We start from the raw sequence: 5,613 nt of genomic DNA on the forward strand, positions 1-5,613 counted from the left end.
TTACAGTCTTAATATATTAAGGCTAATATATTTAGGTTTATATCTAAACACCAAAAAAATCCAGTTGTTTGACTTATTACAGCAAATGAAGATTTAAACAGCAAAGCACTTCAACACACTGATTGAAAGTGTGATCAGGTCTTGACTTGGTCTGTATACGTGTATAAGGGACTGTGTACTAGAGGAACAGATTGTATTTAATATGTAAAAGATGCTTCTCAAAGAAATCTGTGGAAATATATATTCTATGTAAAAACTGAAGTTTAACACTGACACACAACTGCAGACAAATTATGCTACTTCCAATACTGTTGATTGCAAGCCACCTATATCTCAATAAATGTTTTTTGTAGTAATACAATACACTTGAACTTGTTAATTTAAACTGTAAAAACTTCAGTGATATTTCAAAAAGCCTCAATTTATAGCTCGTTAGTATAACTACTACTAAGGAAACAGTATTTAAAGTGTACGAACCAGAATGTATGAACAATTTAAGCCTGACGCACTACAAAGAATAAATTGTGTTAATTTCAAAGCTTTATGTAATATGTAAAGATTTAAATTACACACAGAATACACAATTTAAATATTTACCACCAACACACAACCAGGAGCCTAATATCAGCTATGATCTGTTCTGATCCTAAACTGTTTGCACTTACCAGCAGAGAATAAGTTAATACTACTACACTATAGTTTATATTCAGAATCAGGAAGAGTTGTCGTGGCAGTGTGATGACAGATGAATGCTTCTGAAGAACGTTGGGTCTGCAGACAGGAAACAGCCGCTCCAAATAAATGCAGTTCCTCCCGATAGATGTCTGTATTTTATTTCAGTAGGAACAGGTTAAACAACAAAACACTGAATGATTGAAACAATGGATGTTTATATGAATTTTTTTTTTAATCAAATAATGATGAATACAATGTATGTAGTGGTATTACATTTACTCGTATGTAGACTAGTCAAGTGAACAGTTTGAAATGTGAAAGATCTGTTACCAAAACAAACCTTTGGGTACAAACCAACAGAACTCCACAGCAACAAAGATCAGGAACAACTAGACTTATTCTCTAATGTGGATTTTCACAAATTGTTTATGTATATTAACCAGAATGCACTTTAATATAATTATGTTAACTTTCATGCAATTTTACTATACATTTACCAGATGAAATTCTAAATTATAATTTATTTTACAAAATGTTTGATAGAAGTGTAACTTTTTCAATTACAACAAAATTATGTGTATGTCTTTTTCAATTATATGTTCAAACAAATTTTGTTGAAAAAATCACAAATAGTATATTTCAAATTTTTTTGTACAAACAGTAATAGTATTCTATAGATGTATATGATGTAGATAGAAGATTGACAGAGGTGAGCGTGAGAGGAGAATCTCTCAGATTATTCAAAAAGATAGATCAGGTACCAGTAACCCGAGGATTGTGAGTGGATCAGACGATCAGTGGAGAGACAGAGAGTGGGCGAGATGAGAGACACTCAGGTTTTCATATAACAGACAGGTTCTTGTTAACCATGGATAACCAAGCAATTTGGTTCAGTACGAGGATTTCAGAATTCAGTTTTCATCAAGCTTTGTTCAGTAGATTTGTTCAATTCAGGAGGTTTTCGGCAGTTTGGAAAGTGCTTTAACAGATAGAGTGGGATAGAAGAGGGATACAAAGAAGGAGTTCAAAATCAGACAGAGCGGTAGATTGACAGGAAAGATAGAGGGACCAATGCTTAGACAGAGTTGATACAAGGTATAGGAAAGATAGAGGGACCAATGCTTAGACAGAGTTGATACAAGGTATAGGAAAGACAGAGAGCCAATATGATAGAGGAGAGGGGAGACAGCTGGACACCTGTAAGACACAATAAAGACATACATTAGACAGCAGTCTGAATAACAAACTAAGTAACTTCTACTCTAAGCTAACAGATCAGTGAAATGTCTGCTCACATGAACAGAATGTAAACCAATACCCCAGGTAATACTGCAAATATTTATATGAAAAATTTTCCTATCAATTAAGTAGGGCTGGTTTAGACATGTCATGGCCACACTGCCTGTGTCTCTCACATGAGTAGTTTCCACAGTGTTGTTGCTGCTGCCAGCGCTTCTTTCTACATGGTTTGCCTTTCATAATTGCCATACTGTTTCATTTCATTTTAAATGGAATTTTTATTTATTTTCAACAGAAAAGGGTGAAGAAGCCTGTGTGCTGTCATAAATAATATTAATAATCCACAATTAAAATGAAGGCGTGCAAGTCATTGCATTTTCCCACACTGTCCTGTAAATATTTCAGAATAAAAGCCTTGTGTTAACAAATGATGGGATTCTGTTAGCAGAAAGATGCTAGCAGGCTTTTATTTTTATATTAAGTGTCTATTTTAACTGTGAAACCCATGGCACACTTAACAAAATAGGCGAGACCTCGAATCTCTAAGAGACGCAGCTGAGACGCTGGCGAGCCACGCTGCTAACGTACGCGCCAAAATAAAAACCAAGAGGTTCAGTGTTTCATTACAACATCACTACATGTTTTAAGACACTGCATTCAGTTCTCATTCATATGTGTGAACTTACTGTCAAATCACCACGGAGTCGCCAACACTGATAGTCTACAGTTAGAGACAGGAAGGAGGAGGCCGGAAGGAATGAGGAGAGAGAAATAAATCATGTTTCCATTCTTTTCAGAAAACCAGTGTATCACATCTCATTTTACTGTAGAACAAACTGTTGCTAATGTTGGATAATTTATTGTTGAGGATGTAATGTAGGAATGTAATCCTGTCGAGACAGATTATTATGATGCTAAGGTATTCTAAACTGTAAACCAATGTAATATCAGTTTAGTTATAGCAAAACCATTATTAATGTGTGAACTTACACTTCAGAGTCAGAGAGGAGTCACCAGCAGTAACGGCCTGGAGTTTAAGACAGAAAGGAGGAGTCCGGGAGGAGTGGAAGGAGGGTGAAGGTTAAAGAGAGGGAGAAAAAAATAAAAAGACATTTTCAGTTCACTTCAGAAAACCAACCTCATAGCTTTATTGAATTATAAGTACTTTCAGGTGGACAATTTATTTCCTTATTTATTATCAATGTCTCATTCAAAAGTCATATTTTTCTAGGAAGTTCAAATGTATTGTGCAGTGTGACTGTGAGTTGTGTGGTAATACTGACTGTTGTCAACAAGACAAAATTGTATCCCTTTAATGTGTTATTGCCTGTCAGGGACTTTAAGATAATTGTCTTTATAGCATGGTACACAAAATTAGAGCAGCCACAATAAATTGATTAGTAGCCAAGTATGACATTAAAGAAAAATGTTAAAATTCTCTGATTCCAGCTTCTCAAATGTAATAGTTTATGATTGCTTTACTCCACTATGACAGTAAACTGAATATCTCTTAGTTTAAGACATTTGAGGACATTATCCTGGGAGTCTTTGGGATGATCAACATTTTCCCCGATTTTCTAACATTATAAAGACCAACTATTCAATTAATAGAGAAAACAAACAACAAATCAATCAACGATTGAAAAAATTATATGTTGCGGCCCTACACAAAATAGAGTGTATAATGTCAATGTTTTCTTTAACAAAATGAAAAGAACAGATGCTAAACAGTTATTCACATTGAAGTTATGTGGTCTGTTGTCAATTTTAGTTTCAGTATTTGATTTACTTACCAACCAAAGTGCAGATACGGATTGATGTTCTGTTGTCTAAGAGAGGAAAGAATATGACAAACTGACAGTAAGTGGAGTAGGTTCAAACTTGCAGCCTTTAAACTAAACAAAACAACAAAAATGACATGCATTACAGAAGTAGATTACTGCTGTTAATTACTACCAGCATAATATGAGAAATCAAGATTTAATTCAACCTCAGTCATAAATTAAGCTTGTTTAATGATAAATGATAAAGTTTCATTAGTAACTTATATGAGTGTAACCACTGGTTAAAACAAACTAGCCAGAATGTCAATTGCAATATATCCAGCATCCTGCTAATCAACACTATTCTTGCCTTAATGTTACCGAACTGAATGTAGTCAACAGCTAAAACTGCTGGTAAAATAAATAAGCCTGAGACAAGCATCAACAGTATTAACGTTATAAATTAGCTTGTTGTTACTGAAGTCAAGGATTAGCGCTAGCCCTTGTCTAGCATTCAGCGACTGACATTGATGGTTTATTTATTTGCATTTTGTAAATTTTCCAGCTCGATATTGCCGCATTGAGTTAATGGCAATAAACTGCTAACTAACGTTAATTCGTTAGCGATTTTTAGCGTTTTAAAAATGCATTGACATTGGTTTGTAACTCAGAGAATTTAAACATGAATGGAAAAGTATATGCTAACGCATGGCTAACACCGGCTAACGCTGACTTTAGCCATGTTAACTGACAAACTAATGTCAGTTACCTAACGAACTAACGTTAGTTGGCTAACTTAGCCATCCTAACTTATTTGTCAATTAACATGGCTAAAGTCAGCATTAACCATGTTGCATTGAAATTGGTTAGCTTCTCATACAGAATTCCAAATGGAAGAGCGAAATATTTTCCCTTTATGGCATTAAGCTAAAGCGAACCCGTGACTAACACTAGTATAGCGGCTAACGCAGACTTTAGGCATGTTAACTGACAAATTGGTTAGTTAACTAGTTTGCTAACTAAATAGTTAATTGGTTTGAAACAGTTACCAATTATACAATACACAGAAATTAGTTTAGCTATATTAACTAGCTAATATGGCCGCTATGCTAGTGTTAGCTATACGTTGGCGTTCGTGTATGCCGTACAGGGGAAATATTTCGCCCTTCCAGTCATGTTTAAATTCAGTATGAGTTACACACCAATTGCAACGCCTTTTTAAAACGCTAAAACTGTATTTATACCATTCAAATGATTAGCCGTTAGACAAGGGGTTCAATGCTACTTACCAGAAAAGACTTCAGGACAAATTAGCGGAGCTGCGGTGTTGCATATTTACATTTCATTGAGGCGTTCAGGAGCAATCGGAAATTCTGCTGTCAAACGCAAAAGAAAATCATGAATCCTGTCTTAGATAGTGTACATACACCACACCAACCACAAATCTAACAAACGCATTCTGCCGGTATAAATCGACACCGTTTGTTAAAGAGTTAACAGAGTACAGAGAGAAAACACCTCTACTCTGGCAGTGATGATTACTGTGTGTAGTTAGTATTACTAGTTAATATTATTAAGTACAGTGATGACAACTGTGCGTCTTTATTAGTTATTAGTAATATTAGTTACTATTATTAAGCACAGTGATCATGTGTACAGACACAAACTTCTCAAAAGTCTCTCCAGCTGTTAAAGCCGACTGACAGCTGATCCAGCTGTGATCAGCTGATCCTCCGTCATCAGAAACAGATGTCGCTTCACATGACACAACTGAGGAAAGGACGTCTCATGTCTCTTTAAAAACATTTCCTCGTTTCGTCTCGCATGGTTTCCTTGCAATTTCGACCTCCCGTCCGAAATTGCGGCCAGTACGTTCTTTTTGGTAAAGTCAAACTCACAGGCCACCACCCTGGGCTGCTCTGTATAACCACCTCCA

The 5,613-nt window shown here is 35.4% G+C and overlaps 1 long non-coding RNA gene across 1 annotated transcript; it reads right to left on the reverse strand.

Moving 5' to 3' along the window:
* Nucleotides 1-888: 888 nt before the first annotated feature.
* Nucleotides 889-5,063, reverse strand: LOC142964847 (uncharacterized). The gene is made up of 5 exons (XR_012957592.1): nucleotides 4,967-5,063; nucleotides 3,708-3,743; nucleotides 2,905-2,941; nucleotides 2,601-2,635; nucleotides 889-1,872 (listed from the first exon to the last, which is right to left on the reverse strand). It is a non-coding gene; the product is annotated as an uncharacterized LOC142964847 (long non-coding RNA).
* Between the last annotated feature and the right edge of the window lie 550 nt (nucleotides 5,064-5,613).

The sequence above is a fragment of the Anarhichas minor genome, unplaced genomic scaffold (assembly GCF_050575085.1).
Source record: "Anarhichas minor isolate MPS153535 unplaced genomic scaffold, ASM5057508v1 ptg000032l, whole genome shotgun sequence".
Taxonomy (NCBI): domain Eukaryota; kingdom Metazoa; phylum Chordata; class Actinopteri; order Perciformes; family Anarhichadidae; genus Anarhichas; species Anarhichas minor.